Below are 12,093 nucleotides of genomic sequence, written 5' to 3' on the forward strand. Positions count from 1 at the left end.
CCTAGTTTCTTTATATTTGTGACTGTTGCTCCCAAGTATTTGAATTTTTCCACCTCTTCAAAGGATAAATTTCCAATTTTTATATTTCCATTTCGTACAATATTCTCGTCACGAGACATAATCATATACTTTGTCTTTTCGGGATTTGCTTCCAAACCTATTTCTTTACTTGCTTCAAGTAAAATTCCCGTATTTTCCCTAATCATTTATGGATTTTCTCCTGACATATTCATGTCATCCGCATAGACAAGCAGCTGATGTAACCCGTTCAATTCCAAACCCTCTCTGTTATCCTGGACTTACCTAATGGCATACTCTAGAGCAAAGTTAAAAAGTAAAGGTGATAGTGCATCTCCTTGCTTTAGCCCACAGTGAATTAGAAAGGCATTTGACAGAAACTGACCTATACGAACTCTGCTGTACGTTTCACTGAGACACATTTTAATTAGTCGAACTAGTTTCTTGGGAATACCAAATTCAATAAGAATATCATATAAAACTTCTCTCTTAACTGAGTCATATGCCTTTTTGAAATCTATGAAAAACTGATGAACTGTACACTTATACTCCCATTTTTTCTCCATTATCTGTCGAATACCCTTACATAGTATGTCTGAATAAATTTTATACTGACATCGTTAATATTCATTTTTTTTTAATTTAAGCTTTAATTATAGTCTCATTGATAGATTTGTTGTGAATTTATTGTTATCGTCATTATTATTATTATTATTATTATTATTATTATTATTATTATTATTATCTTAATATATATAAGTGTATGTATGTATGTATGTATGTATGTATGTATTGCATGTATGTTTTAGAGTCCTGCATAACCGGTTACGAAAGCTAGAAAAGACATATTGCTGCTGAACGCCTGGCGCTATAGGCAGTATGCGAAGCTCTTCCGTCTCGCGGATTAGTCCAATGTTCGGTTTAACGAATGTCCGAGTCTCACTCGGTTGGACGGCTCTGGATCAGGAAAGACAGATAATATTGAGCCATCCAGGAGTTCGAAGAATCGTTGCAAGGACGCGATTATCATCCTCTACCTTTCAAATGATATTTCCTCCTCTCTCTTAATTGATTGAAGCACGCATCATGAAGCTACAATCATTAGACTTGCGAGTGCTTTTATTTTTGTTAATAACTTGTTATCTCCTTAAAATCGATTTATTAGAGAAATAATAATACACCCACTTAGAATAATTAAAATACATAGGCTATATTAACAACTACTCTTTCAGAGGTAGCCTATGTATTTTGAGTTTAAAGTATGAACGTTACAATAGTAAGTGTGCACATATTTGCTCTTCTATTTTGTACGTAATTGTAATTTATTTTATTCTTGTATTTGTTTACACGTCAGATTTCATCTATGTATTACGCTTATTTCCTTTGTTGTTACCGGTGTCCATTAGTTGATTTATATATTAGTTATGAAGATAAATGTACCAAAGTGTCCAATCAATTATAACCCTATTTCAAGCTAACTTAGTTACTTATGAGTTTTAAGGAACCCGGAGGTTCATTGCCGCCCTCACATAGGGGAGAGTTGAGTAGTATCGGACATCGGGTAATATCGGACAGTGAGTTTATTTCATCTACAACCAGATGATAGTACCTGAATGACATGGTTACGTTTCTGTGATGTCGCATAGAGTTACGTAATCACGTCATTCAGATACTACCATCTGTGTAGATGAAAGAAACGCACTGTTCGATATTCGATGTCCGATACTACCCAACTCTCCCCTAAGCCCGCCATCGGTCCCTATCCTGAGCAAGATTAATCTAGTCTCTACCATCATCTCTCAGTTCCCTCAAATCCATTTTACTACTATCCTCCCATCTACATCTCGGGTCCCCAAAAGTCTTTTACCCTCCGGTGTCCCAGCTAATGCATTTGTGGATTCGCCCATACGTGTTACATGCCCTGCCCATCTCAAACGTCTGGATTTAATGTTTCTAATTATGTCAGATGAAGAATACAATGCGTGCAGTTCTGTGTTGTGTAACTTTATCCATTCTCCTGTAACTTTATCCCTCTTAGCTCCAAATATTTTCCTAAGCACCTTATTCTCAAACACACTTAACCTATGTTCCTCTCTCAAAGTGAAAGTCCAAGTTTCACAACCATACAGAACAACCGGTAATATAACTGTTTTATAAATTCTAACTTTCAGATTTTTTGACAGCAGACTAGATGACAAAAGCTTCTCAACCTAATAATAACAGCCATTTCCCATATTTATTCTGTGTTTAATTTCCTCCCGAGTGTCATTTATGTTTGTTACTGTTGTTCCAAGATATTTGAATTTTTGCACCTCTTCAAAGGATAATTTTCCAATTTTTATACTTTCATTTCGTACAATATTTTGGTCACGAGACATAATCATATACCTTGTTTTTTCGGGGTTTACTTCCAAACCCATCGCTTTACTTGCTTAAAGTAAAATTCCCGTGTTTTCCCTAATCGTTTGTGGATTTTCTCCTAAGGCCCGTTATACACTCGAAGAGATCTCGCTAGCGAGGAATGTGTACCGAGAAAAGTCAAAGTTTGATAACATGGATACAAACGGAAGAGATTCTCGTTCGAGGCAAAAACCTCGAGCGAGTTTCTCGCTGGAATCGGTAGCTCAGCGAATTTTCTTGACACATTCATCAAATATGTTGATATTTATACTCTCTATGACGAGTGAATGTAGAAAAAGTAATATCACAGGTGGCGGTGAATTGTATTGCTTTTATTGACAATGAGGAAAGATGGCTGATAAATAATTTATTACAGTCAGAAACTTATCGAACTTGTACGATGTCACCCATAGTCCTATTTATATGATACACAGGATTAAAACTATAAAAACACGAAACTTAAAGGAGAAATCGAGACAAATATCAAATGATCTGAAAATAAGTAGGACTGTATTTTATTCTGATGAGATTTAATAATATTAATTATAACATTTGATATTGGATCTATATGTCTTACCAGTTTGCATAATTTTAATCAGAACATAGCAAAGAATCTTCTGTCATATCAGCTGAGGTCTGAAATACAGCTTAAATGTATCATCATCTCAATCCGATGGACCAAAATCAGTGACCGAAACTCGCCTTTCTCTTCGTGAGATACAATGTGATTTCTTATCCAGATTTTTCTGGCTTTAATTTTAGGCCTACATTTTATTTTACTTGAGAAAATATGTTAATAAATAACTTCATTTCTTCATCATCTGAAGATTCAGATTCAACATAGTGGCGTTTGTACATCATTTGTAAAGTACAACAATGTATAGGGACATCATTTTATTTTTATTTCAATTTTTATTGTACCTGAGTTTTTGAATGTACTTCACTCCCACCCCTTCTACTAATGACGTTCAACCTTCCTCTATACAGATCCAAGACCGCATATACAGTCATAGTAGCCTTACGGTCATAGTAAACAGTATGTTCCAAAAATATGTTCGCGTTTTCCAGTGACGAAAGAGCTTTCAATATTGAATCATTTTCGCACAAGTATTGTCGTGCATTTGCCTACGTCGTATCCCGGTTTCCCCCACCAGCTTTTATTCGCCAGCTAGTGGCTGGGCTGTCTTTTCTGAGAACACAATTTCACACACGTCCGTCTCCAAACTTCAAGTGCTACTGTTTCAACTTTCAATACGCACCAATGCAGCTTGTATTTTCCTTACTTTGCTGAACAAAAGACAACAGAATCAGTACCCGCGCGTAACGGTATTTTGAAAAGAAAAAGTAAAGAGAGAACGCGAGGAAAGAGGGAGAAAGGAACAGAATTCCAGACCCAAGGGAGATGGAGTATCTGTCATTAGCACGTTAAGACCTGTGCGAGCCAGAGCTATTGTAACCATTGTAACAAACCAGAAAATATTCTCGCCTCAGGCTATTCCACTCTGCTAGAGAAAAATTGTGCGAGCTGCTGTCAACCTGTCCAATGGAGATTTAAAGACACACGACACACTAACGAGACATTCTCTCGAGACGAAAAATGTAAGAACTTCATTGCACATTAGAAAGTAATAGATGTACCGGTAACAATATTAATACAGTAATAGGTTGTTGGTTTATTGTTGGTTTTTAAGGTGTTCACGTGCTCCTGGGCTCTGGGCTCATATAGAGGAACCGCCGCTGCTGAAAAGCCTTGTATCCCAATCAACGAGTTAGGGTACGTACACGTTGGAGCGACGATAAACGATAAAAGAAGCAGCGATGCTATATCAGAGAGAATTGAAGCATGCATTGTCATTGAGGTGTGCATATTGGAGTAACGATAAAAGCGAAGATACACGATAAAAGAAGCAGCGATGCTATATCAGAGAGAATTGAAGCATGCATTGTCATTGAGGTGTGCATATTGGAGTAACGATAAAAGCGAAGATACACGATAAAAGAAGCAGCGATGCTATATCAGAGAGAATTGAAGCATGCATTGTCATTGAGGTGTGCATACTGGAGTAACGATAAAAGCGAAGATACACGATAAAAGAAGCAGCGATGCTATATCAGAGAGAATTGAAGCATGCATTGTCATTGAGGTGTGCATATTGGAGTAACGATAAAAGCGAAGATACACGATAAAAGAAGCAGCGATGCTATATCAGAGAGAATTGAAGCATGCATTGTCATTGAGGTGTGCATACTGGAGTAACGATAAAAGCGAAGATACACGATAAAAGAAGCAGCGTTGCTATATCAGAGAGAATTGAAGCATGCATTGTCATTGAGGTGTGCATATTGGAGTAACGATAAAAGCGAAGATACACGATAAAAGAAGCAGCGTTGCTATATCAGAGAGAATTGAAGCATGCATTGTCATTGAGGTGTGCATATTGGAGTAACGATAAAAGCGAAGATACACGATAAAAGAAACAGCGATGCTATATCAGAGAGAATTGAAGCATGCATTGTCATTGAGGTGTGCATATTGGAGTAACGATAAAAGCGAAGATACACGATAAAAGAAGCAGCGATGCTATATCAGAGAGAATTGAAGCATGCATTGTCATTGAGGTGTGCATACTGGAGTAACGATAAAAGCGAAGATACACGATAAAAGAAGCAGCGTTGCTATATCAGAGAGAATTGAAGCATGCATTGTCATTGAGGTGTGCATACTGGAGTAACGATAAAAGCGAAGATACACGATAAAAGAAGCAGCGTTGCTATATCAGAGAGAATTGAAGCATGCATTGTCATTGAGGTGTGCATACTGGAATAACGATAAAAGCGAAGATGCACGATAAAAGAAGCAGCGATGCTATATCAGAGAGAATTGAAGCATGCATTGTCATTGAGGTGTGCATATTGGAGTAACGATAAAAGCGAAGATGCACGATAAAAGAAGCAGCGATGCTATATCAGAGAGAATTGAAGCATGCATTGTCATTGAGGTGTGCATATTGGAGTAACGATAAAAGCGAAGATGCACGATAAAAGAAGCAGCGATGCTATATCAGAGAGAATTGAAGCATGCATTGTCATTGAGGTGTGCATATTGGAGTAACGATAAAAGCGAAGATGCACGATAAAAGAAGCAGCGATGCTATATCACAGAGAATTGAAGCATGCATTGTCATTGAGGTGTGCATATTGGAGTAACGATAAAAGCGAAGATGCACGATAAAAGAAGCAGCGATGCTATATCAGAGAGAATTGAAGCATGCATTGTCATTGAGGTGTGCATATTGGAGTAACGATAAAAGCGAAGATACACGATAAAAGAAGCAGCGATGCTATATCAGAGAGAATTGAAGCATGCATTGTCATTGAGGTGTGCATACTGGAGTAACGATAAAAGCGAAGATACACGATAAAAGAAGCAGCGTTGCTATATCAGAGAGAATTGAAGCATGCATTGTCATTGAGGTGTGCATACTGGAATAACGATAAAAGCGAAGATGCACGATAAAAGAAGCAGCGATGCTATATCAGAGAGAATTGAAGCATGCATTATCATTGAGGTGTGCATATTGGAGTAACGATAAAAGCGAAGATACACGATAAAAGAAGCAGCGATGCTATATCAGAGAGAATTGAAGCATGCATTATCATTGAGGTGTGCATATTGGAGTAACGATAAAAGCGAAGATACACGATAAAAGAAGCAGCGATGCTATATCAGAGAGAATTGAAGCATGCATTGTCATTGAGGTGTGCATATTGGAGTAACGATAAAAGCGAAGATGCACGATAAAAGAAGCAGCGATGCTATATCAGAGAGAATTGAAGCATGCATTGTCATTGAGGTGTGCATATTGGAGTAACGATAAAAGCGAAGATGCACGATAAAAGAAGCAGCGATGCTATATCAGAGAGAATTGAAGCATGCATTGTCATTGAGGTGTGCATACTGGAATAACGATAAAAGGGAAGATGCACGATAAAAGCGACGAAAAATAATAATTCCATTGTCTTCGCTCTTGCCGTTCATATGATCTCTGATTAAGATAATATTAATCTGTACAATGACCGGTGGTTATCAATATATCAGAGTATTACTCTATTTATAATTATTTCGGCATATTAAATTAATTATCGTGTTTATTGACAAATAGATCAGTTGTGTATTTATTCGTAATACGTTATGTGATCACAAGAACCAATCACAACACAATGAATTTATACTAACTTTGGGATGAGAAACGGATTCAATTTTGTACGTATTTAAGTTATATTAACCTTGATAGCAGCTGATATTTCCTATGTATCTTCTTTCATTAAGTGGATGCATAGAATATCTTCCACTGATAAATCAAAAATGTTCGCTTCCCGCGTCCTCGTTGCTCCGATATGAACACTTGATTCTTTGATAATACCAAAGCGTCGCTATACTTGTTTTTTTAAAGATGGGACATGACAGTTAAGCGGCGGAGCTTGGAACTACAGTGCCATGTTGCCAATATGGACTACCACGCTGCCAGCTGATGGAAGCTAGCAATAGGGATATCTTACGCGAAGTTTTACCGCTAGATGGCAGGAGCGTTCCATGCGGCGCAACATGTTTTAGGGCTATGTTATGTTATATGCTACAGTTGATTACGTTTTCCCGCATATTGGTTTTCTGTGCGTGTCAGAATTATATTTACAATTATTTTGTATAACCTAGTATAATTTAATATAATTCAGTATTTTCTTACCTCATAATTTAATTTACAATATATAATAACGTAAACCTGTATAATATTGAGCGATTCCCCGAGATGGGTGGGGAAATCTGCAGTATGCAGAATGTAGATACGAGTAAATTGAATGTTCATGAATTTAAAAGAGAACTTTGAGAACGAGGTGCACGAATAAAAAAATATGTACTATGTCGAAGGTGAATATTGCCCTCTTTAATCATTAGTATTTAAGAACCGTACGATAAAATCAGGATATGCAGCCACCAATGTGTTTTTTTATAGGGAAGGGACTATCGAGATTGAATTCCTTGCATTTTTTCTGTAGTTGCAGAAAGATCAAATGCAATTTTTAATAAGATATAATATGATCGCAATAGTATCACGATTAGTCGTGCGTTTTGTAGGTTGAGAACATGCAGTTTTGAATACTGTGTGGGATGATTTTGAAATTTTGAATTTAAAACACGGCTTTAATAATTAGGGTACAGTACATTAAAAACATTATTCACGAAATGGATTTCACTACGGATCGTCCTGGATAATAAACATTCCAGTTTATCGAGAGTTTACTGCAGGCGTAAACTTCGGAGACTCCTACAACTACTGCATGTAATCTAAGCTGACATAGCTCGCTGTCGAGGTTGCATATGTTCTTATTAAATTTTCTTTTTCCTCTTCGAAAATGAAACTGTAGTCAACAATTCCTCACTTGAAGTACCGGTAGTTACTTTTATTTAATAGCTATCACTTTCGAGGCGCAATTTAATTACTTATATTTTTTAAAGTTTAAAGCATATATTCAGAATATTTCGGGACTTGATTGAAGACAAAAAGCTTTCCCCGGTTTTAGTTATAACAACATAACAAAAATTTGCTATTTTTAGTTGTTTTTAAGAGTATTTAATATACTAATACACAACGTATATCCTCAATGTTTATATACCGAAAACAAATGCACACGCAAAGCGCATCCCTCAAAGTACACGCGCGCTATCTGTTGGTGCTAGTTCAGGATATCGTTAAGATGACTGACGTTAAAACATTCATTGACAATTGACCCGAAGGTAAGAAAACAATACAAAAATCGACAGAGAATCAAAGACGAAACGTACCAATGCTAACATTGTGTGCACAATAAAAGTTGCCTAGAAAGCTATTAACATAGGCTATTAAGGTATGTATTAACGTTTGAAATGGCTTTTTTTTTACTAAAATTTTCTTTGTAATAATGTTAGCTGCAAAATCCTAGTACAGAGCATTGTACGCGTAAACAGCAATAACTCAGTGAAAGAAATTTCATAATTGAGTAATTTTTAGAAAATATATGGCATTTTGAAGAAATAGAATAATTTTTAATTAATTATTTTTTTTTTAAGGAATCAAAAAGTGAAATTGAAGTTTCTGATATATGGTTATTTTAGTCTACTTTCATATATAGTCTGATAAATATATTAAGAAGGTTGGTTAAAAAATGTAGATTTTCCTCCAAAACGTTAATAGGCTACATACCTTAAGCACTCGCCACGTGCGAACTGTAAGTTTGGCAACTCAACCGCTGTTACCATAGCAACAGGCCTACCACGCTATGTGACATTCAGTTTTTTTCCGATTGCAACGCTCCTGTCATGTCCCATCTTAAAAAAAAAAACAAGTTTTATAGGTCGTTTCTTTCATAGTTTATCGTTGCTCCAACGCAATGACGTTATAGTTACTTACCAACGTGTACGTACCCTAACTCGTTGATCCCAATATATATATGGTTCCAGTAGCAACAGATGGCGCGCACTGCAAAAATCGATTGTAGGAGATGCAGTTGAATTATTCGACAAGAGATGGTGCAGACAGTTTATTACTGTCACTGCTCTGATTAATGTAACCCATTGGATATTGGAGACATTCTAAAGTAAAAATATGAGAAAAGTATGTATACAATTTAAAAGTACTCAGAAGAAAATCGTGTTATTAATACATTCTTTTATGTAATTTAAAAACAGTTTACGTATTAATTATCAGAAACACTCTTTGTTACGTTATATCTCACAGACGAAATCTTTTACTTCATGGGTAAATATCATCAAAGAATCTGCAACGTGTACTCTGGTTTCCCTTCAAATCGCATAAATCTTTCGCCTTTTACTAAAGATTTCCGTGGAGGGGAACAACTGATGAGTCTTTAACCAATTTTTTGTTGTGCCCGGCGTAAGCTGGGCCGCTTAAGTTTTGTTTTTCGAGGTCGAGGTGGAGGAAATAATGAAGTTTCGATATATTGATATTGTAAAGTGTTGGAGATGGGATGAACGGTACTCTTTAAGAAACAGTTTCGAGTTTCGACTGTTATTGTATGTGGAGGAGAGGAAAATAATATAAATACCGGTATCGATATATTGATATTGCAAACCTAATTTTGATTAGACATGGGAAAAGCGACTCAGTGAAATGTGTCGAATCACGACACATCTACGGCTAAGCGCCGACCGGCACTGTGTTGCAGCTTCGTTTGCTGTCAGATGCGTTGATTCGAAACAGTGTATACAATAAACGACACATGACAAACTTGCGGTACAGTACTTGATGTTTCGAGGTTAAATAGGAATATTTATTATTAGTAATCACGTTTACTTTAAAAATATACCTACTACTGTCACGTCATCTTGAAGTAACTACCAGATTCCAAATGTAGTCATGAGTTTAATGTACTAGTACAGAATAAATGCGATGATTATAAGTTTATAATCAATGTATGTACGGTATGTATTTGCTCATAAGTCATAAGTATACAAATCCACACGCTTTGACCGATATTTACCAAAGTTTACACATTAAGCCTTCATAACCAGGAGGAAAACATAGGCTACATTAACATTGGAAAAATGGACGTTAAATTATATAAAAAAAAACAATAAAAATAAATATTATCAAACATGCAGCTATAATATTAAAATGCCTCTTCTACAGTCAAATGTTGGTTATTTCTGTTATATTCAACATCGACTTTCACAGGGCCGTCGAGAAAATAACATAAAATTAAATAACATTGTTGATATATTATGAAATGAGAAACCTAGAAAATTCATGCAGTAAGTAGTATTCAGATTATTAAAATTATTTCAATATATACAACAAATAGCCTATTATTATTATTATTATTATTATTATTATTATTATTATTATTATTATTATTATTATTATTATTATTATTATTATTATTTCTTCGGATATAGCTACTCGGCTTGATTTGAACGTATGTCGGCAAACTTCCGTTCGGGAAGCAGTTTATTTGTTCGCTTTCAACCAATGTTTCGAAACATTAGCTGTTTCATTGGTTCTCTTCTCTTACACTCGACTTTCGATACAGTAGAGTACAGTCGATACACAGCGACAAACCTTGGTGAAACCAAAACAGTTACTGTATGGAAACATTTAAGTCCGAGTGTGTCGAATCACAGAATATCTCAGTGTGTCGACACACTGTATCGAAACATTGATTCAGTAGCCAACACTAATTTTGATACTCGATATATATTGCAAAAAATATATCGATATATCGCTAGTTTGTATGCAAATTAATAGCCTGCTCACGAAATTACATTTTCACGTATACATTTATTACAATAAACTTGCTTAAATTTTAATATTCCTTATTAGCATTGAAATTATCATAATAGTCAAAAGCATAAGTATAAAATTGTAACGGTAAACAATAAGGTGAGCTTGAATGATACAATGGGAAAAAGCTAATTAAACTCTACATGGGTCAGCATTTGATACTGGAACAGGATTCAATCAAAGACACAAAATATAATTCTCTCTTCAACCTAACAACGTAACCATTTTAAAATGTAAGTAAACAGTACCTACAGTTTTGTTTCTACGAAATCAGAGCGCAGCACCAGCATTGTCGTTGTAGCAGTTTCATGATCTCAACAATACGTGTCTTTATTGTATGTAGGGATCAATGTATATGAATTCATATTTGGTTCTATGAAATCAAAGTAAAAGCACAGTATAAGTATTTACACAGCAAGAAAACTGTGTGTCAACACAACAGATCTATGACAACATGTTAGCTGAGCATCACTAGCGCGAATGATGGCGAATAACTACAACTACATCCTCAACGTATCTATAGACTTGGAAAGATAAATAAACAATCACAAACTATGTAATATTAAGGGGACAAGCTACTGAGATTTCTAATCTCCACAATTTTGATTGTAAGTTTTTGAAATTTTAAAATCGGATAGATGTTGATGAGTTACATGTGCACAATTATTTTCAAAATTTTATGTTGAAAAATGTACTCGGAAAAAAATAAAATATAAAAAAGTGTTTATAATTTTAGTAAACAAATATCTGGGTCTAATATAAAGATAATTTGTTTCTTAAATTTTTTAAATGATGCTAAGACTGTCTACAATGAAATAGTGCATGGGTTTGTTCCTAGTCAATACAGTTCATCAGTAAAATAGTATATTATGCAACGAGCCTATAATGATAGTAATTAAGAAGCGAATATAGATGTTTATGAAACGAGCGCAAGCGAGTTTCATAATTTTCATACGAGCTTCTTAATTACCATTATAGGCGAGTTTCATACGACTTTTTATGCTCGACCATATTTCTAACTTGAAATTATTCAGATGTAACTTATACATTTTATTTGTATCTGACAAGATCGGAAGTGACCTTGTTCTAGGTCGTGAATTGTGAGATGTGCGCAGACGCGAAAGTATTGATTTTTTCCGAGGAACAATAATGTTATTGACCTTGATGTAATCCCGTTAAACTTGGTATAACCTTGATTATTGAATTCGACATTGAAAAACGAGATGACAAATTGAATTTATTTGAATATTATTTACAATTAACGCTAATTATTATAGTAACAGAACATAACCTTCTGCGACAGTATTGGATTTCCAACCTCCGTGACTTTTCGCTAATT

General features: G+C 35.3%; 1 non-coding gene across 1 annotated transcript; it reads left to right on the forward strand.

Annotated features, from left to right (window-relative positions):
* Positions 1-9,240: 9,240 nt before the first annotated feature.
* LOC138692318 (U5 spliceosomal RNA) lies at positions 9,241-9,359 on the forward strand. Its single transcript, XR_011330067.1, has one exon. It is a non-coding gene; the product is annotated as a U5 spliceosomal RNA (small nuclear RNA).
* The last annotated feature ends 2,734 nt before the right edge of the window (positions 9,360-12,093 follow it).

The sequence above is a fragment of the Periplaneta americana genome, chromosome 16 (genome assembly GCF_040183065.1).
Source record: "Periplaneta americana isolate PAMFEO1 chromosome 16, P.americana_PAMFEO1_priV1, whole genome shotgun sequence".
NCBI lineage: Eukaryota > Metazoa > Arthropoda > Insecta > Blattodea > Blattidae > Periplaneta > Periplaneta americana.